The following is a 20,268-nucleotide window of genomic DNA, read 5'->3' as shown; positions in this document are numbered from 1 at the left end:
CATCGCTTCTCGGCCTTTTGGCTAAGATCAAGTGTAGTATCTGTTCTTATCAGTTTAATATCTGATATGTCCCCTATCCGGGGACTATATATTAAATTGATTTTTGGAGCAGGGAGATGGAATAGGGGCTTGCTCCGTCCACTCCACGCATCGACCTGGTATGGCAGTACCTCCAGAAACGGTGCACCCCCTCTCTTGTCAAAATCAATTAAAATGTCACTGTTATTATCTGAAATACAGTTAATAGTACAACAAACCACTGAGATCTACAGCATTAATGTGTGGACATTGTATAGGCTGAGATAATATGGTTATCGTTGCGTACATGTTCATTGTACACAACATAATTACCACCCGGAATGATGTGGGTACTTGCAGGTAAAGTCGTCCCTTTCTACATCTAGTCTTAAACATGCAAACTTTAAACGGATGAAACCGAACTTTGTTTGTCTCTGGGTCTGTTACTACCGGTTTTGCACATCGAAAGACTGACATGTTTGCCCGTTCTTCTTCGCAAAACATTTCCAACCAAGTCGAATTAGACGGAAGGTGTTTGTGAACAGCATTTTTCAGATATTGCCCAATATTTTGTATTGGAATTAGTGTTTTTTTCAAGCTAATTTAAATGTGATTTGTTATGTTTCATTATAAAGGTGTTCAAGTTTGATGTCAGTGAAAATCTTAAACGGTGTAGTGTGTGCTACCCACCACTAGATGGTGACAGTATAACATGTGTTACTGTCCCAAACAAAGAAGCAGGAAGTGGCTGTAAAGGGAGGCAGGGACACCAAGACCCTTCCAGTACAGGCTAGGCGTAGTAGTGTAGATTGCATGATGGGAACAAATAGTTGTGTTCATGTGTAATATAAGTAGTGATAATATTGTAATGATCAAACAATGTTGTGTAGTAGACTCTTGTACGTGTGCAGGCTTGTTGAGTGTGTGTGTTTGCTAGTGTGCACGCGATGAGCCCATCACTTAACATGGTGTGTGTGTGAAGGACTTGTGTGTGTGAGCCATGAACAACTCATACTTACCTGGCAGGGGAGTTACCATGATCAAGAAGGTGGTTCACCTAGGGTGAGGCTCAGCCATTGCACCCCGGTTGTGCTGACCCTTACGAATTCCCCAAATGTGGGAATCTCGACTGCATAATTTGTGGTAGTGGGGGACTGCGTGCGCGCTCTCCCCTGATCTTCTGTTTAATGAGAATACAAACTGAATGTATCATGTCCTCTGAATGACTACATGTTCTGTTATTGTAATGAAAGCATGTCAATGTTGCCACCATCTAATGGTGAGTATCACATATTCCAATGTTAAAGATTGTCGCTGACATCGAATTGCAAACAAAACAACAATTCAACTTGACTGATCATGCAGCGAGTGTACGGAAAGCTGGTGTTGTACTGCCACCTACTGGTAACACTTTTGCACCTATGCTGGCTATGCTTTTAACAACACAACCTGTGTCGTTTTATCAGTACAGGTACTGAGAAATTACTATAAATAATTTCTAAGCATTTTACATGGGTAATTGTTATAAATTTTATTACGTGTTAGTTACAAGTAGTGCTTAAGTATAATGTGTTGCCTTCATGTCCGGTTTTAAGTGATGTAGTTACCACTCCACGTCACTTGGTGGCGGAAGTGTTTGTCTCAATGGCACAAGGAAGAAGCCGGAAGTAGTTTGGTCATGAGGCGGGCTCGACAATTATATTGGTCAAATGTTGATCGTACAGTTACTTTGCGTTTTGAAAAAATATTCTACCAACCAACATTTATGTATTTTATATTGAAGACTATTCATTGTTTGTTTGGTTGAATGAGACTGGGGCGATGCGAGTGTTTAAAAAATGTATTTCGCCGCTTACTATTGGACTGACGTGTACCACGTGACCATGACAAGCAGGAGTGATCAAACACTTCCGTCCATTAAAAGTATTTGCAGCCTTCAAAATAATGCAGTCATTCAAAAAGTGCACGGTTGTTGTTTGGTGTGTTGATATGTCACGTTGTGGTTAATAAATGTGGGTAACCGTCACTTTAGGTTGTTGTGTCCGGAATGACATCCTCCCTTCTGACAACTAAGTGGCATCGCTTCTCGGCCTTTTGGCTAAGATCAAGTGTAGTATCTGTTCTTATCAGTTTAATATCTGATACGTCCCCTATCCGGGGACTATATATTAAATTGATTTTTGGAGCAGGGAGATGGAATAGGGGCTTGCTCCGTCCACTCCACGCATCGACCTGGTATGGCAGTACCTCCAGAAACGGTGCACCCCCTCTCTTGTCAAAATCAATTAAAATGTCACTGTTATTATCTGAAATACAGTTAATAGTACAACAAACCACTGAGATCTACAGCATTAATGTGTGGACATTGTATAGGCTGAGATAATATGGTTATCGTTGCGTACATGTTCATTGTACACAACATAATTACCACCCGGAATGATGTGGGTACTTGCAGGTAAAGTCGTCCCTTTCTACATCTAGTCTTAAACATGCAAACTTTAAACGGATGAAACCGAACTTTGTTTGTCTCTGGGTCTGTTACTACCGGTTTTGCACATCGAAAGACTGACATGTTTGCCCGTTCTTCTTCGCAAAACATTTCCAACCAAGTCGAATTAGACGGAAGGTGTTTGTGAACAGCATTTTTCAGATATTGCCCAATATTTTGTATTGGAATTAGTGTTTATTTCAAGCTAATTTAAATGTGATTTGTTATGTTTCATTATAAAGGTGTTCAAGTTTGATGTCAGTGAAAATCTTAAACGGTGTAGTGTGTGCTACCCACCACTAGATGGTGACAGTATAACATGTGTTACTGTCCCAAACAAAGAAGCAGGAAGTGGCTGTAAAGGGAGGCAGGGACACCAAGACCCTTCCAGTACAGGCTAGGCGTAGTAGTGTAGATTGCATGATGGGAACAAATAGTTGTGTTCATGTGTAATATAAGTAGTGATACTATTGTAATGATCAAACAATGTTGTGTAGTAGACTCTTGTACGTGTGCAGGCTTGTTGAGTGTGTGTGTTTGCTAGTGTGCACGCGATGAGCCCATCACTTAAAATGGTGTGTGTGTGAAGGACTTGTGTGTGTGAGCCATGTACAACTCATACTTACCTGGCAGGGGAGTTACCATGATCAAGAAGGTGGTTCAACTAGGGTGAGGCTCAGTCATTGCACCCTAGCTGTGCTGTCCCTTACGAATTCCCCAAATGTGGGAATCTCGACTGCATAATTTGTGGTAGTGGGGGACTGCGTACGCGCTCTCCCCTGATCATCTGTTTAATGACAATACAAACCAAATGTATCATGTCCTCTGAATGACTACATGTTTTGTTATTGTAATGAATGCATGTCAATGTTGCCACCATCTAATGGTGAGTAGCACATATTCCAATGTTAAAGATTGTCGCTGACATCGAATTGCAAACAAAACAATTCAACTTGACTGATCATGCAGCGAGTGTACGGAAAGCTGGTGTTGTACTGCCACCTACTGGTAACACTTTTGCACCTATGCTGGCTATGCTTTTAACAACACAACCTGTGTCGTTTTATCAGTACAGGTACTGAAAAATTACTATAAATAATTTCTAAGCATTTTACATGGGTAATTGTTATACATTTTATTACGTGTTAGTTACAAGTAATGCTTAAGTTTAATGTGTTGCCTTCATGTCCGGTTTTAGGTGATGTAGTTACCACTCCACGTCACTTGGTGGCGGAAGTGTTTGTCTCAATGGCACAAGGAAGAAGCCGGAAGTAGTTTGGTCATGAGGCGGGCTCGACAATTATATTGGTCAAATGTTGATCGTACAGTTACTTTGCGTTTTGCAAAAATATTCTACCAACCACCAACATTTATGTATTTTATATTGAAGACTATTCATTGTTTGTTTGGTTGAATGAGACTGGGGCGATGCGAGTGTTTGAAAAATGTATTTCGCCGCTTACTATTGGACTGACGTGTACCACGTGACCATGACAAGCAGGAGTGATCAAACACTTCCGTCCATTAAAAGTATTTGCAGCCTTCAAAATAATGCAGTCATTCAAAAAGTGCACGGTTGTTGTTTGGTGTGTTGATATGTCACGTTGTGGTTAATAAATGTGGGTAACCGTCACTTTAGGTTGTTGTGTCCGGAATGACATCCTCCCTTCTGACAACTAAGTGGCATCGCTTCTCGGCCTTTTGGCTAAGATCAAGTGTAGTATCTGTTCTTATCAGTTTAATATCTGATACGTCCCCTATCTGGGGACTATATATTAAATTGATTTTTGGAGCAGGGAGATGGAATAGGGGCTTGCTCCGTCCACTCCACGCATCGACCTGGTATGGCAGTACCTCCAGAAACGGTGCACCCCCTCTCTTGTCAAAATCAATTAAAATGTCACTGTTATTTTCTGAAATACAGTTAATAGTACAACAAACCACTGAGATCTACAGCATTAATTTGTGGACATTGTATAGGCTGAGATAATATGGTTATCGTTGCGTACATGTTCATTGTACACAACATAATTACCACCCGGAATAATGTGGGTACTTGCAGGTAAAGTCGTCCCTTTCTACATCTTGTCTTAAACATGCAAACTTTAAACGGATGAAACCGAACTTTGTTTGTCTCTGGGTCTGTTACTACCGGTTTTGCACATCGAAAGACTGACATGTTTGCCCGTTCTTCTTCGCAAAACATTTCCAACCAAGTCGAATTAGACGGAAGGTGTTTGTGAACAGCATTTTTCAGATATTGCCCAATATTTTGTATTGGAATTAGTGTTTTTTTCAAGCTAATTTAAATGTGATTTGTTATGTTTCATTATAAAGGTGTTCAAGTTTGATGTCAGTGAAAATCTTAAACGGTGTAGTGTGTGCTACCCACCACTAGATGGTGACAGTATAACATGTGTTACTGTCCCAAACAAAGAAGCAGGAAGTGGCTGTAAAGGGAGGCAGGGACACCAAGACCCTTCCAGTACAGGCTAGGCGTAGTAGTGTAGATTGCATGATGGGAACAAATAGTTGTGTTCATGTGTAATATAAGTAGTGGTAATATTGTAATGATCAAACAATGTTGTGTAGTAGACTCTTGTACGTGTGCAGGTTTGTTGAGTGTGTGTGTTTGCTAGTGTGCACGCGATGAGCCCATCACTTAACATGGTGTGTGTGTGAAGGACTTGTGTGTGTGAGCCATGAAAAACTCATACTTACCTGGCAGGGGAGTTACCATGATCAAGAAGGTGGTTCACCTAGGGTGAGGCTCAGCCATTGCACCCCGGCTGTGCTGACCCTTACGAATTCCCCAAATGTGGGAATCTCGACTGCATAATTTGTGGTAGTGGGGGACTGCGTGCGCGCTCTCCCCTGATCTTCTGTTTAATGAGAATACAAACTGAATGTGTCATGTCCTCTGAATGACTACATGTTCTGTTATTGTAATGAAAGCATGTCAATGTTGCCACCATCTAATGGTGAGTATCACATATTCCAATGTTAAAGATTGTCGCTGACATCGAATTGCAAACAAAACAACAATTCAACTTGACTGATCATGCAGCGAGTGTACGGAAAGCTGGTGTTGTACTGCCACCTACTGGTAACACTTTTGCACCTATGCTGGCTATGCTTTTAACAACACAACCTGTGTCGTTTTATCAGTACAGGTACTGAGAAATTACTATAAATAATTTCTAAGCATTTTACATGGGTAATTGTTATAAATTTTATTACGTGTTAGTTACAAGTAGTGCTTAAGTATAATGTGTTGCCTTCATGTCCGGTTTTAAGTGATGTAGTTACCACTCCACGTCACTTGGTGGCGGAAGTGTTTGTCTCAATGGCACAAGGAAGAAGCCGGAAGTAGTTTGGTCATGAGGCGGGCTCGACAATTATATTGGTCAAATGTTGATCGTACAGTTACTTTGCGTTTTGCAAAAATATTCTACCAACCAACATTTATGTATTTTATATTGAAGACTATTCATTGTTTGTTTGGTTGAATGAGACTGGGGCGATGCGAGTGTTTAAAAAATGTATTTCGCCGCTTACTATTGGACTGACGTGTACCACGTGACCATGACAAGCAGGAGTGATCAAACACTTCCGTCCATTAAAAGTATTTGCAGCCTTCAAAATAATGCAGTCATTCAAAAAGTGCACGGTTGTTGTTTGGTGTGTTGATATGTCACGTTGTGGTTAATAAATGTGGGTAACCGTCACTTTAGGTTGTTGTGTCCGGAATGACATCCTCCCTTCTGACAACTAAATGGCATCGCTTCTCGGCCTTTTGGCTAAGATCAAGTGTAGTATCTGTTCTTATCAGTTTAATATCTGATACGTCCCCTATCCGGGGACTATATATTAAATTGATTTTTGGAGCAGGGAGATGGAATAGGGGCTTGCTCCGTCCACTCCACGCATCGACCTGGTATGGCAGTACCTCCAGAAACGGTGCACCCCCTCTCTTGTCAAAATCAATTAAAATGTCACTGTTATTATCTGAAATACAGTTAATAGTACAACAAACCACTGAGATCTACAGCATTAATGTGTGGACATTGTATAGGCTGAGATAATATGGTTATCGTTGCGTACATGTTCATTGTACACAACATAATTACCACCCGGAATGATGTGGGTACTTGCAGGTAAAGTCGTCCCTTTCTACATCTAGTCTTAAACATGCAAACTTTAAACGGATGAAACCGAACTTTGTTTGTCTCTGGGTCTGTTACTACCGGTTTTGCACATCGAAAGACTGACATGTTTGCCCGTTCTTCTTCGCAAAACATTTCCAACCAAGTCGAATTAGACGGAAGGTGTTTGTGAACAGCATTTTTCAGATATTGCCCAATATTTTGTATTGGAATTAGTGTTTATTTCAAGCTAATTTAAATGTGATTTGTTATGTTTCATTATAAAGGTGTTCAAGTTTGATGTCAGTGAAAATCTTAAACGGTGTAGTGTGTGCTACCCACCACTAGATGGTGACAGTATAACATGTGTTACTGTCCCAAACAAAGAAGCAGGAAGTGGCTGTAAAGGGAGGCAGGGACACCAAGACCCTTCCAGTACAGGCTAGGCGTAGTAGTGTAGATTGCATGATGGGAACAAATAGTTGTGTTCATGTGTAATATAAGTAGTGATACTATTGTAATGATCAAACAATGTTGTGTAGTAGACTCTTGTACGTGTGCAGGCTTGTTGAGTGTGTGTGTTTGCTAGTGTGCACGCGATGAGCCCATCACTTAAAATGGTGTGTGTGTGAAGGACTTGTGTGTGTGAGCCATGTACAACTCATACTTACCTGGCAGGGGAGTTACCATGATCAAGAAGGTGGTTCAACTAGGGTGAGGCTCAGTCATTGCACCCTAGCTGTGCTGTCCCTTACGAATTCCCCAAATGTGGGAATCTCGACTGCATAATTTGTGGTAGTGGGGGACTGCGTACGCGCTCTCCCCTGATCATCTGTTTAATGACAATACAAACCAAATGTATCATGTCCTCTGAATGACTACATGTTTTGTTATTGTAATGAATGCATGTCAATGTTGCCACCATCTAATGGTGAGTAGCACATATTCCAATGTTAAAGATTGTCGCTGACATCGAATTGCAAACAAAACAATTCAACTTGACTGATCATGCAGCGAGTGTACGGAAAGCTGGTGTTGTACTGCCACCTACTGGTAACACTTTTGCACCTATGCTGGCTATGCTTTTAACAACACAACCTGTGTCGTTTTATCAGTACAGGTACTGAAAAATTACTATAAATAATTTCTAAGCATTTTACATGGGTAATTGTTATACATTTTATTACGTGTTAGTTACAAGTAATGCTTAAGTTTAATGTGTTGCCTTCATGTCCGGTTTTAGGTGATGTAGTTACCACTCCACGTCACTTGGTGGCGGAAGTGTTTGTCTCAATGGCACAAGGAAGAAGCCGGAAGTAGTTTGGTCATGAGGCGGGCTCGACAATTATATTGGTCAAATGTTGATCGTACAGTTACTTTGCGTTTTGCAAAAATATTCTACCAACCACCAACATTTATGTATTTTATATTGAAGACTATTCATTGTTTGTTTGGTTGAATGAGACTGGGGCGATGCGAGTGTTTGAAAAATGTATTTCGCCGCTTACTATTGGACTGACGTGTACCACGTGACCATGACAAGCAGGAGTGATCAAACACTTCCGTCCATTAAAAGTATTTGCAGCCTTCAAAATAATGCAGTCATTCAAAAAGTGCACGGTTGTTGTTTGGTGTGTTGATATGTCACGTTGTGGTTAATAAATGTGGGTAACCGTCACTTTAGGTTGTTGTGTCCGGAATGACATCCTCCCTTCTGACAACTAAGTGGCATCGCTTCTCGGCCTTTTGGCTAAGATCAAGTGTAGTATCTGTTCTTATCAGTTTAATATCTGATACGTCCCCTATCCGGGGACTATATATTAAATTGATTTTTGGAGCAGGGAGATGGAATAGGGGCTTGCTCCGTCCACTCCACGCATCGACCTGGTATGGCAGTACCTCCAGAAACGGTGCACCCCCTCTCTTGTCAAAATCAATTAAAATGTCACTGTTATTATCTGAAATACAGTTAATAGTACAACAAACCACTGAGATCTACAGCATTAATGTGTGGACATTGTATAGGCTGAGATAATATGGTTATCGTTGCGTACATGTTCATTGTACACAACATAATTACCACCCGGAATAATGTTGGTACTTGCAGGTAAAGTCGTCCCTTTCTACATCTTGTCTTAAACATGCAAACTTTAAACGGATGAAACCGAACTTTGTTTGTCTCTGGGTCTGTTACTACCGGTTTTGCACATCGAAAGACTGACATGTTTGCCCGTTCTTCTTCGCAAAACATTTCCAACCAAGTCGAATTAGACGGAAGGTGTTTGTGAACAGCATTTTTCAGATATTGCCCAATATTTTGTATTGGAATTAGTGTTTATTTCAAGCTAATTTAAATGTGATTTGTTATGTTTCATTATAAAGGTGTTCAAGTTTGATGTCAGTGAAAATCTTAAACGGTGTAGTGTGTGCTACCCACCACTAGATGGTGACAGTATAACATGTGTTACTGTCCCAAACAAAGAAGCAGGAAGTGGCTGTAAAGGGAGGCAGGGACACCAAGACCCTTCCAGTACAGGCTAGGCGTAGTAGTGTAGATTGCATGATGGGAACAAATAGTTGTGTTCATGTGTAATATAAGTAGTGATACTATTGTAATGATCAAACAATGTTGTGTAGTAGACTCTTGTACGTGTGCAGGCTTGTTGAGTGTGTGTGTTTGCTAGTGTGCACGCGATGAGCCCATCACTTAAAATGGTGTGTGTGTGAAGGACTTGTGTGTGTGAGCCATGTACAACTCATACTTACCTGGCAGGGGAGTTACCATGATCAAGAAGGTGGTTCAACTAGGGTGAGGCTCAGTCATTGCACCCTAGCTGTGCTGTCCCTTACGAATTCCCCAAATGTGGGAATCTCGACTGCATAATTTGTGGTAGTGGGGGACTGCGTACGCGCTCTCCCCTGATCATCTGTTTAATGACAATACAAACCAAATGTATCATGTCCTCTGAATGACTACATGTTTTGTTATTGTAATGAATGCATGTCAATGTTGCCACCATCTAATGGTGAGTAGCACATATTCCAATGTTAAAGATTGTCGCTGACATCGAATTGCAAACAAAACAATTCAACTTGACTGATCATGCAGCGAGTGTACGGAAAGCTGGTGTTGTACTGCCACCTACTGGTAACACTTTTGCACCTATGCTGGCTATGCTTTTAACAACACAACCTGTGTCGTTTTATCAGTACAGGTACTGAAAAATTACTATAAATAATTTCTAAGCATTTTACATGGGTAATTGTTATACATTTTATTACGTGTTAGTTACAAGTAATGCTTAAGTTTAATGTGTTGCCTTCATGTCCGGTTTTAGGTGATGTAGTTACCACTCCACGTCACTTGGTGGCGGAAGTGTTTGTCTCAATGGCACAAGGAAGAAGCCGGAAGTAGTTTGGTCATGAGGCGGGCTCGACAATTATATTGGTCAAATGTTGATCGTACAGTTACTTTGCGTTTTGCAAAAATATTCTACCAACCACCAACATTTATGTATTTTATATTGAAGACTATTCATTGTTTGTTTGGTTGAATGAGACTGGGGCGATGCGAGTGTTTGAAAAATGTATTTCGCCGCTTACTATTGGACTGACGTGTACCACGTGACCATGACAAGCAGGAGTGATCAAACACTTCCGTCCATTAAAAGTATTTGCAGCCTTCAAAATAATGCAGTCATTCAAAAAGTGCACGGTTGTTGTTTGGTGTGTTGATATGTCACGTTGTGGTTAATAAATGTGGGTAACCGTCACTTTAGGTTGTTGTGTCCGGAATGACATCCTCCCTTCTGACAACTAAGTGGCATCGCTTCTCGGCCTTTTGGCTAAGATCAAGTGTAGTATCTGTTCTTATCAGTTTAATATCTGATACGTCCCCTATCCGGGGACTATATATTAAATTGATTTTTGGAGCAGGGAGATGGAATAGGGGCTTGCTCCGTCCACTCCACGCATCGACCTGGTATGGCAGTACCTCCAGAAACGGTGCACCCCCTCTCTTGTCAAAATCAATTAAAATGTCACTGTTATTATCTGAAATACAGTTAATAGTACAACAAACCACTGAGATCTACAGCATTAATTTGTGGACATTGTATAGGCTGAGATAATATGGTTATCGTTGCGTACATGTTCATTGTACACAACATAATTACCACCCGGAATAATGTGGGTACTTGCAGGTAAAGTCGTCCCTTTCTACATCTTGTCTTAAACATGCAAACTTTAAACGGATGAAACCGAACTTTGTTTGTCTCTGGGTCTGTTACTACCGGTTTTGCACATCGAAAGACTGACATGTTTGCCCGTTCTTCTTCGCAAAACATTTCCAACCAAGTCGAATTAGACGGAAGGTGTTTGTGAACAGCATTTTTCAGATATTGCCCAATATTTTGTATTGGAATTAGTGTTTTTTTCAAGCTAATTTAAATGTGATTTGTTATGTTTCATTATAAAGGTGTTCAAGTTTGATGTCAGTGAAAATCTTAAACGGTGTAGTGTGTGCTACCCACCACTAGATGGTGACAGTATAACATGTGTTACTGTCCCAAACAAAGAAGCAGGAAGTGGCTGTAAAGGGAGGCAGGGACACCAAGACCCTTCCAGTACAGGCTAGGCGTAGTAGTGTAGATTGCATGATGGGAACAAATAGTTGTGTTCATGTGTAATATAAGTAGTGGTAATATTGTAATGATCAAACAATGTTGTGTAGTAGACTCTTGTACGTGTGCAGGTTTGTTGAGTGTGTGTGTTTGCTAGTGTGCACGCGATGAGCCCATCACTTAACATGGTGTGTGTGTGAAGGACTTGTGTGTGTGAGCCATGAAAAACTCATACTTACCTGGCAGGGGAGTTACCATGATCAAGAAGGTGGTTCACCTAGGGTGAGGCTCAGCCATTGCACCCCGGCTGTGCTGACCCTTACGAATTCCCCAAATGTGGGAATCTCGACTGCATAATTTGTGGTAGTGGTGGACTGCGTGCGCGCTCTCCCCTGATCTTCTGTTTAATGAGAATACAAACTGAATGTGTCATGTCCTCTGAATGACTACATGTTCTGTTATTGTAATGAAAGCATGTCAATGTTGCCACCATCTAATGGTGAGTATCACATATTCCAATGTTAAAGATTGTCGCTGACATCGAATTGCAAACAAAACAACAATTCAACTTGACTGATCATGCAGCGAGTGTACGGAAAGCTGGTGTTGTACTGCCACCTACTGGTAACACTTTTGCACCTATGCTGGCTATGCTTTTAACAACACAACCTGTGTCGTTTTATCAGTACAGGTACTGAGAAATTACTATAAATAATTTCTAAGCATTTTACATGGGTAATTGTTATAAATTTTATTACGTGTTAGTTACAAGTAGTGCTTAAGTATAATGTGTTGCCTTCATGTCCGGTTTTAAGTGATGTAGTTACCACTCCACGTCACTTGGTGGCGGAAGTGTTTGTCTCAATGGCACAAGGAAGAAGCCGGAAGTAGTTTGGTCATGAGGCGGGCTCGACAATTATATTGGTCAAATGTTGATCGTACAGTTACTTTGCGTTTTGCAAAAATATTCTACCAACCAACATTTATGTATTTTATATTGAAGACTATTCATTGTTTGTTTGGTTGAATGAGACTGGGGCGATGCGAGTGTTTAAAAAATGTATTTCGCCGCTTACTATTGGACTGACGTGTACCACGTGACCATGACAAGCAGGAGTGATCAAACACTTCCGTCCATTAAAAGTATTTGCAGCCTTCAAAATAATGCAGTCATTCAAAAAGTGCACGGTTGTTGTTTGGTGTGTTGATATGTCACGTTGTGGTTAATAAATGTGGATAACCGTCACTTTAGGTTGTTGTGTCCGGAATGACATCCTCCCTTCTGACAACTAAATGGCATCGCTTCTCGGCCTTTTGGCTAAGATCAAGTGTAGTATCTGTTCTTATCAGTTTAATATCTGATATGTCCCCTATCCGGGGACTATATATTAAATTGATTTTTGGAGCAGGGAGATGGAATAGGGGCTTGCTCCGTCCACTCCACGCATCGACCTGGTATGGCAGTACCTCCAGAAACGGTGCACCCCCTCTCTTGTCAAAATCAATTAAAATGTCACTGTTATTATCTGAAATACAGTTAATAGTACAACAAACCACTGAGATCTACAGCATTAATGTGTGGACATTGTATAGGCTGAGATAATATGGTTATCGTTGCGTACATGTTCATTGTACACAACATAATTACCACCCGGAATGATGTGGGTACTTGCAGGTAAAGTCGTCCCTTTCTACATCTAGTCTTAAACATGCAAACTTTAAACGGATGAAACCGAACTTTGTTTGTCTCTGGGTCTGTTACTACCGGTTTTGCACATCGAAAGACTGACATGTTTGCCCGTTCTTCTTCGCAAAACATTTCCAACCAAGTCGAATTAGACGGAAGGTGTTTGTGAACAGCATTTTTCAGATATTGCCCAATATTTTGTATTGGAATTAGTGTTTATTTCAAGCTAATTTAAATGTGATTTGTTATGTTTCATTATAAAGGTGTTCAAGTTTGATGTCAGTGAAAATCTTAAACGGTGTAGTGTGTGCTACCCACCACTAGATGGTGACAGTATAACATGTGTTACTGTCCCAAACAAAGAAGCAGGAAGTGGCTGTAAAGGGAGGCAGGGACACCAAGACCCTTCCAGTACAGGCTAGGCGTAGTAGTGTAGATTGCATGATGGGAACAAATAGTTGTGTTCATGTGTAATATAAGTAGTGATACTATTGTAATGATCAAACAATGTTGTGTAGTAGACTCTTGTACGTGTGCAGGCTTGTTGAGTGTGTGTGTTTGCTAGTGTGCACGCGATGAGCCCATCACTTAAAATGGTGTGTGTGTGAAGGACTTGTGTGTGTGAGCCATGTACAACTCATACTTACCTGGCAGGGGAGTTACCATGATCAAGAAGGTGGTTCAACTAGGGTGAGGCTCAGTCATTGCACCCTAGCTGTGCTGTCCCTTACGAATTCCCCAAATGTGGGAATCTCGACTGCATAATTTGTGGTAGTGGGGGACTGCGTACGCGCTCTCCCCTGATCATCTGTTTAATGACAATACAAACCAAATGTATCATGTCCTCTGAATGACTACATGTTTTGTTATTGTAATGAATGCATGTCAATGTTGCCACCATCTAATGGTGAGTAGCACATATTCCAATGTTAAAGATTGTCGCTGACATCGAATTGCAAACAAAACAATTCAACTTGACTGATCATGCAGCGAGTGTACGGAAAGCTGGTGTTGTACTGCCACCTACTGGTAACACTTTTGCACCTATGCTGGCTATGCTTTTAACAACACAACCTGTGTCGTTTTATCAGTACAGGTACTGAAAAATTACTATAAATAATTTCTAAGCATTTTACATGGGTAATTGTTATACATTTTATTACGTGTTAGTTACAAGTAATGCTTAAGTTTAATGTGTTGCCTTCATGTCCGGTTTTAGGTGATGTAGTTACCACTCCACGTCACTTGGTGGCGGAAGTGTTTGTCTCAATGGCACAAGGAAGAAGCCGGAAGTAGTTTGGTCATGAGGCGGGCTCGACAATTATATTGGTCAAATGTTGATCGTACAGTTACTTTGCGTTTTGCAAAAATATTCTACCAACCACCAACATTTATGTATTTTATATTGAAGACTATTCATTGTTTGTTTGGTTGAATGAGACTGGGGCGATGCGAGTGTTTGAAAAATGTATTTCGCCGCTTACTATTGGACTGACGTGTACCACGTGACCATGACAAGCAGGAGTGATCAAACACTTCCGTCCATTAAAAGTATTTGCAGCCTTCAAAATAATGCAGTCATTCAAAAAGTGCACGGTTGTTGTTTGGTGTGTTGATATGTCACGTTGTGGTTAATAAATGTGGGTAACCGTCACTTTAGGTTGTTGTGTCCGGAATGACATCCTCCCTTCTGACAACTAAGTGGCATCGCTTCTCGGCCTTTTGGCTAAGATCAAGTGTAGTATCTGTTCTTATCAGTTTAATATCTGATACGTCCCCTATCCGGGGACTATATATTAAATTGATTTTTGGAGCAGGGAGATGGAATAGGGGCTTGCTCCGTCCACTCCACGCATCGACCTGGTATGGCAGTACCTCCAGAAACGGTGCACCCCCTCTCTTGTCAAAATCAATTAAAATGTCACTGTTATTATCTGAAATACAGTTAATAGTACAACAAACCACTGAGATCTACAGCATTAATTTGTGGACATTGTATAGGCTGAGATAATATGGTTATCGTTGCGTACATGTTCATTGTACACAACATAATTACCACCCGGAATAATGTGGGTACTTGCAGGTAAAGTCGTCCCTTTCTACATCTTGTCTTAAACATGCAAACTTTAAACGGATGAAACCGAACTTTGTTTGTCTCTGGGTCTGTTACTACCGGTTTTGCACATCGAAAGACTGACATGTTTGCCCGTTCTTCTTCGCAAAACATTTCCAACCAAGTCGAATTAGACGGAAGGTGTTTGTGAACAGCATTTTTCAGATATTGCCCAATATTTTGTATTGGAATTAGTGTTTTTTTCAAGCTAATTTAAATGTGATTTGTTATGTTTCATTATAAAGGTGTTCAAGTTTGATGTCAGTGAAAATCTTAAACGGTGTAGTGTGTGCTACCCACCACTAGATGGTGACAGTATAACATGTGTTACTGTCCCAAACAAAGAAGCAGGAAGTGGCTGTAAAGGGAGGCAGGGACACCAAGACCCTTCCAGTACAGGCTAGGCGTAGTAGTGTAGATTGCATGATGGGAACAAATAGTTGTGTTCATGTGTAATATAAGTAGTGGTAATATTGTAATGATCAAACAATGTTGTGTAGTAGACTCTTGTACGTGTGCAGGTTTGTTGAGTGTGTGTGTTTGCTAGTGTGCACGCGATGAGCCCATCACTTAACATGGTGTGTGTGTGAAGGACTTGTGTGTGTGAGCCATGAAAAACTCATACTTACCTGGCAGGGGAGTTACCATGATCAAGAAGGTGGTTCACCTAGGGTGAGGCTCAGCCATTGCACCCCGGCTGTGCTGACCCTTACGAATTCCCCAAATGTGGGAATCTCGACTGCATAATTTGTGGTAGTGGGGGACTGCGTGCGCGCTCTCCCCTGATCTTCTGTTTAATGAGAATACAAACTGAATGTGTCATGTCCTCTGAATGACTACATGTTCTGTTATTGTAATGAAAGCATGTCAATGTTGCCACCATCTAATGGTGAGTATCACATATTCCAATGTTAAAGATTGTCGCTGACATCGAATTGCAAACAAAACAACAATTCAACTTGACTGATCATGCAGCGAGTGTACGGAAAGCTGGTGTTGTACTGCCACCTACTGGTAACACTTTTGCACCTATGCTGGCTATGCTTTTAACAACACAACCTGTGTCGTTTTATCAGTACAGGTACTGAGAAATTACTATAAATAATTTCTAAGCATTTTACATGGGTAATTGTTATAAATTTTATTACGTGTTAGTTACAAGTAGTGCTTAAGTATAATGTGTTGCCTTCATGTCCGGTTTTAAGTGATGTAGTTACCACTCCACGTCACTTGGTGGCGGAAGTGTTTGTCTCAATGGCACAAGGAAGAAGCCGGAAGTAGTTTGGTCATGAGGCGGGCTCGACAATTATATTGGTCAAATGTTGATCGTACAGTTACTTTGCGTTTTGCAAAAATATTCTACCAACCAACATTTATGTATTTTATATTGAAGACTATTCATTGTTTGTTTGGTTGAATGAGACTGGGGCGATGCGAGTGTTTAAAAAATGTATTTCGCCGCTTACTATTGGACTGACGTGTACCACGTGACCATGACAAGCAGGAGTGATCAAACACTTCCGTCCATTAAAAGTATTTGCAGCCTTCAAAATAATGCAGTCATTCAAAAAGTGCACGGTTGTTGTTTGGTGTGTTGATATGTCACGTTGTGGTTAATAAATGTGGGTAACCGTCACTTTAGGTTGTTGTGTCCGGAATGACATCCTCCCTTCTGACAACTAAATGGCATCGCTTCTCGGCCTTTTGGCTAAGATCAAGTGTAGTATCTGTTCTTATCAGTTTAATATCTGATATGTCCCCTATCCGGGGACTATATATTAAATTGATTTTTGGAGCAGGGAGATGGAACAGGGGCTTGCTCCGTCCACTCCACGCATCGACCTGGTATGGCAGTACCTCCAGAAACAGTGCACCCCCTCTCTTGTCAAAATCAATTAAAATGTCACTGTTATTATCTGAAATACAGTTAATAGTACAACAAACCACTGAGATCTACAGCATTAATGTGTGGACATTGTATAGGCTGAGATAATATGGTTATCGTTGCGTACATGTTCATTGTACACAACATAATTACCACCCGGAATGATGTGGGTACTTGCAGGTAAAGTCGTCCCTTTCTACATCTAGTCTTAAACATGCAAACTTTAAACGTATGAAACCGAACTTTGTTTGTCTCTGGGTCTGTTACTACCGGTTTTGCACATCGAAAGACTGACATGTTTGCCCGTTCTTCTTCGCAAAACATTTCCAACCAAGTCGAATTAGACGGAAGGTGTTTGTGAACAGCATTTTTCAGATATTGCCCAATATTTTGTATTGGAATTAGTGTTTTTTTCAAGCTAATTTAAATGTGATTTGTTATGTTTCATTATAAAGGTGTTCAAGTTTGATGTCAGTGAAAATCTTAAACGGTGTAGTGTGTGCTACCCACCACTAGATGGTGACAGTATAACATGTGTTACTGTCCCAAACAAAGAAGCAGGAAGTGGCTGTAAAGGGAGGCAGGGACACCAAGACCCTTCCAGTACAGGCTAGGCGTAGTAGTGTAGATTGCATGATGGGAACAAATAGTTGTGTTCATGTGTAATATAAGTAGTGATAATATTGTAATGATCAAACAATGTTGTGTAGTAGACTCTTGTACGTGTGCAGGCTTGTTGAGTGTGTGTGTTTGCTAGTGTGCACGCGATGAGCCCATCACTTAACATGGTGTGTGTGTGAAGGACTTGTGTGTGTGAGCCATGAACAACTCATACTTACCTGGCAGGGGAGTTACCATGATCAAGAAGGTGGTTCACCTAGGGTGAGGCTCAGCCATTGCACCCCGGCTGTGCTGACCCTTACGAATTCCCCAAATGTGGGAATCTCGACTGCATAATTTGTGGTAGTGGGGGACTGCGTGCGCGCTCTCCCCTGATCTTCTGTTTAATGAGAATACAAACTGAATGTATCATGTCCTCTGAATGACTACATGTTCTGTTATTGTAATGAAAGCATGTCAATGTTGCCACCATCTAATGGTGAGTATCACATATTCCAATGTTAAAGATTGTCGCTGACATCGAATTGCAAACAAAACAACAATTCAACTTGACTGATCATGCAGCGAGTGTACGGAAAGCTGGTGTTGTACTGCCACCTACTGGTAACACTTTTGCACCTATGCTGGCTATGCTTTTAACAACACAACCTGTGTCGTTTTATCAGTACAGGTACTGAGAAATTACTATAAATAATTTCTAAGCATTTTACATGGGTAATTGTTATAAATTTTATTACGTGTTAGTTACAAGTAGTGCTTAAGTATAATGTGTTGCCTTCATGTCCGGTTTTAAGTGATGTAGTTACCACTCCACGTCACTTGGTGGCGGAAGTGTTTGTCTCAATGGCACAAGGAAGAAGCCGGAAGTAGTTTGGTCATGAGGCGGGCTCGACAATTATATTGGTCAAATGTTGATCGTACAGTTACTTTGCGTTTTGAAAAAATATTCTACCAACCAACATTTATGTATTTTATATTGAAGACTATTCATTGTTTGTTTGGTTGAATGAGACTGGGGCGATGCGAGTGTTTAAAAAATGTATTTCGCCGCTTACTATTGGACTGACGTGTACCACGTGACCATGACAAGCAGGAGTGATCAAACACTTCCGTCCATTAAAAGTATTTGCAGCCTTCAAAATAATGCAGTCATTCAAAAAGTGCACGGTTGTTGTTTGGTGTGTTGATATGTCACGTTGTGGTTAATAAATGTGGGTAACCGTCACTTTAGGTTGTTGTGTCCGGAATGACATCCTCCCTTCTGACAACTAAGTGGCATCGCTTCTCGGCCTTTTGGCTAAGATCAAGTGTAGTATCTGTTCTTATCAGTTTAATATCTGATACGTCCCCTATCCGGGGACTATATATTAAATTGATTTTTGGAGCAGGGAGATGGAATAGGGGCTTGCTCCGTCCACTCCACGCATCGACCTGGTATGGCAGTACCTCCAGAAACGGTGCACCCCCTCTCTTGTCAAAATCAATTAAAATGTCACTGTTATTATCTGAAATACAGTTAATAGTACAACAAACCACTGAGATCTACAGCATTAATGTGTGGACATTGTATAGGCTGAGATAATATGGTTATCGTTGCGTACATGTTCATTGTACACAACATAATTACCACCCGGAATGATGTGGGTACTTGCAGGTAAAGTCGTCCCTTTCTACATCTAGTCTTAAACATGCAAACTTTAAACGGATGAAACCGAACTTTGTTTGTCTCTGGGTCTGTTACTACCGGTTTTGCACATCGAAAGACTGACATGTTTGCCCGTTCTTCTTCGCAAAACATTTCCAACCAAGTCGAATTAGACGGAAGGTGTTTGTGAACAGCATTTTTCAGATATTGCCCAATATTTTGTATTGGAATTAGTGTTTATTTCAAGCTAATTTAAATGTGATTTGTTATGTTTCATTATAAAGGTGTTCAAGTTTGATGTCAGTGAAAATCTTAAACGGTGTAGTGTGTGCTACCCACCACTAGATGGTGACAGTATAACATGTGTTACTGTCCCAAACAAAGAAGCAGGAAGTGGCTGTAAAGGGAGGCAGGGACACCAAGACCCTTCCAGTACAGGCTAGGCGTAGTAGTGTAGATTGCATGATGGGAACAAATAGTTGTGTTCATGTGTAATATAAGTAGTGATACTATTGTAATGATCAAACAATGTTGTGTAGTAGACTCTTGTACGTGTGCAGGCTTGTTGAGTGTGTGTGTTTGCTAGTGTGCACGCGATGAGCCCATCACTTAAAATGGTGTGTGTGTGAAGGACTTGTGTGTGTGAGCCATGTACAACTCATACTTACCTGGCAGGGGAGTTACCATGATCAAGAAGGTGGTTCAACTAGGGTGAGGCTCAGTCATTGCACCCTAGCTGTGCTGTCCCTTACGAATTCCCCAAATGTGGGAATCTCGACTGCATAATTTGTGGTAGTGGGGGACTGCGTACGCGCTCTCCCCTGATCATCTGTTTAATGACAATACAAACCAAATGTATCATGTCCTCTGAATGACTACATGTTTTGTTATTGTAATGAATGCATGTCAATGTTGCCACCATCTAATGGTGAGTAGCACATATTCCAATGTTAAAGATTGTCGCTGACATCGAATTGCAAACAAAACAATTCAACTTGACTGATCATGCAGCGAGTGTACGGAAAGCTGGTGTTGTACTGCCAC

At 40.9% G+C, this 20,268-nt stretch overlaps 20 non-coding genes across 20 annotated transcripts; all 20 read left to right on the top strand.

Annotated features, from left to right (window-relative positions):
- Nucleotide 1: 1 nt before the first annotated feature.
- On the top strand, nucleotides 2-192 carry LOC133618312 (U2 spliceosomal RNA). Its single transcript, XR_009817242.2, has one exon. It is a non-coding gene; the product is annotated as a U2 spliceosomal RNA (small nuclear RNA).
- Nucleotides 193-1,029: 837 nt separating this feature from the next.
- LOC133618361 (U1 spliceosomal RNA) lies at nucleotides 1,030-1,193 on the top strand. The gene has a single exon (XR_009817289.2). It is a non-coding gene; the product is annotated as a U1 spliceosomal RNA (small nuclear RNA).
- A 903-nt stretch (nucleotides 1,194-2,096) lies between these two features.
- On the top strand, nucleotides 2,097-2,287 carry LOC133618276 (U2 spliceosomal RNA). The gene has a single exon (XR_009817208.2). It is a non-coding gene; the product is annotated as a U2 spliceosomal RNA (small nuclear RNA).
- An 837-nt stretch (nucleotides 2,288-3,124) lies between these two features.
- LOC133618360 (U1 spliceosomal RNA) lies at nucleotides 3,125-3,288 on the top strand. Its single transcript, XR_009817288.2, has one exon. It is a non-coding gene; the product is annotated as a U1 spliceosomal RNA (small nuclear RNA).
- A 903-nt stretch (nucleotides 3,289-4,191) lies between these two features.
- On the top strand, nucleotides 4,192-4,382 carry LOC133618275 (U2 spliceosomal RNA). Its single transcript, XR_009817207.2, has one exon. It is a non-coding gene; the product is annotated as a U2 spliceosomal RNA (small nuclear RNA).
- Nucleotides 4,383-5,219: 837 nt separating this feature from the next.
- LOC133618202 (U1 spliceosomal RNA) lies at nucleotides 5,220-5,383 on the top strand. Its single transcript, XR_009817141.2, has one exon. It is a non-coding gene; the product is annotated as a U1 spliceosomal RNA (small nuclear RNA).
- A 903-nt stretch (nucleotides 5,384-6,286) lies between these two features.
- Nucleotides 6,287-6,477, top strand: LOC133618280 (U2 spliceosomal RNA). The gene has a single exon (XR_009817212.2). It is a non-coding gene; the product is annotated as a U2 spliceosomal RNA (small nuclear RNA).
- Nucleotides 6,478-7,314: 837 nt separating this feature from the next.
- LOC133618199 (U1 spliceosomal RNA) lies at nucleotides 7,315-7,478 on the top strand. The gene has a single exon (XR_009817139.2). It is a non-coding gene; the product is annotated as a U1 spliceosomal RNA (small nuclear RNA).
- A 903-nt stretch (nucleotides 7,479-8,381) lies between these two features.
- Nucleotides 8,382-8,572, top strand: LOC133618274 (U2 spliceosomal RNA). Its single transcript, XR_009817206.2, has one exon. It is a non-coding gene; the product is annotated as a U2 spliceosomal RNA (small nuclear RNA).
- Nucleotides 8,573-9,409: 837 nt separating this feature from the next.
- LOC133618359 (U1 spliceosomal RNA) lies at nucleotides 9,410-9,573 on the top strand. The gene has a single exon (XR_009817287.2). It is a non-coding gene; the product is annotated as a U1 spliceosomal RNA (small nuclear RNA).
- A 903-nt stretch (nucleotides 9,574-10,476) lies between these two features.
- On the top strand, nucleotides 10,477-10,667 carry LOC133618273 (U2 spliceosomal RNA). The gene has a single exon (XR_009817205.2). It is a non-coding gene; the product is annotated as a U2 spliceosomal RNA (small nuclear RNA).
- Nucleotides 10,668-11,504: 837 nt separating this feature from the next.
- Nucleotides 11,505-11,668, top strand: LOC133618186 (U1 spliceosomal RNA). Its single transcript, XR_009817126.2, has one exon. It is a non-coding gene; the product is annotated as a U1 spliceosomal RNA (small nuclear RNA).
- Nucleotides 11,669-12,571: 903 nt separating this feature from the next.
- On the top strand, nucleotides 12,572-12,762 carry LOC133618272 (U2 spliceosomal RNA). The gene has a single exon (XR_009817204.2). It is a non-coding gene; the product is annotated as a U2 spliceosomal RNA (small nuclear RNA).
- An 837-nt stretch (nucleotides 12,763-13,599) lies between these two features.
- Nucleotides 13,600-13,763, top strand: LOC133618205 (U1 spliceosomal RNA). Its single transcript, XR_009817144.2, has one exon. It is a non-coding gene; the product is annotated as a U1 spliceosomal RNA (small nuclear RNA).
- A 903-nt stretch (nucleotides 13,764-14,666) lies between these two features.
- LOC133618294 (U2 spliceosomal RNA) lies at nucleotides 14,667-14,857 on the top strand. Its single transcript, XR_009817225.2, has one exon. It is a non-coding gene; the product is annotated as a U2 spliceosomal RNA (small nuclear RNA).
- An 837-nt stretch (nucleotides 14,858-15,694) lies between these two features.
- On the top strand, nucleotides 15,695-15,858 carry LOC133618209 (U1 spliceosomal RNA). The gene has a single exon (XR_009817148.2). It is a non-coding gene; the product is annotated as a U1 spliceosomal RNA (small nuclear RNA).
- A 903-nt stretch (nucleotides 15,859-16,761) lies between these two features.
- Nucleotides 16,762-16,952, top strand: LOC133618311 (U2 spliceosomal RNA). Its single transcript, XR_009817241.2, has one exon. It is a non-coding gene; the product is annotated as a U2 spliceosomal RNA (small nuclear RNA).
- Nucleotides 16,953-17,789: 837 nt separating this feature from the next.
- Nucleotides 17,790-17,953, top strand: LOC133618358 (U1 spliceosomal RNA). The gene has a single exon (XR_009817286.1). It is a non-coding gene; the product is annotated as a U1 spliceosomal RNA (small nuclear RNA).
- A 903-nt stretch (nucleotides 17,954-18,856) lies between these two features.
- LOC133618310 (U2 spliceosomal RNA) lies at nucleotides 18,857-19,047 on the top strand. Its single transcript, XR_009817240.2, has one exon. It is a non-coding gene; the product is annotated as a U2 spliceosomal RNA (small nuclear RNA).
- An 837-nt stretch (nucleotides 19,048-19,884) lies between these two features.
- LOC133618357 (U1 spliceosomal RNA) lies at nucleotides 19,885-20,048 on the top strand. Its single transcript, XR_009817285.2, has one exon. It is a non-coding gene; the product is annotated as a U1 spliceosomal RNA (small nuclear RNA).
- Nucleotides 20,049-20,268: the final 220 nt, after the last annotated feature.

The sequence above is a fragment of the Nerophis lumbriciformis genome, linkage group LG18 (genome assembly GCF_033978685.3).
Source record: "Nerophis lumbriciformis linkage group LG18, RoL_Nlum_v2.1, whole genome shotgun sequence".
In the NCBI taxonomy this organism is placed as follows: Eukaryota; Metazoa; Chordata; class Actinopteri; order Syngnathiformes; family Syngnathidae; genus Nerophis; species Nerophis lumbriciformis.
The sequence above is the reverse complement of the archived record's forward strand: the minus strand, read 5'-3'. Positions and strand labels throughout refer to the sequence as shown.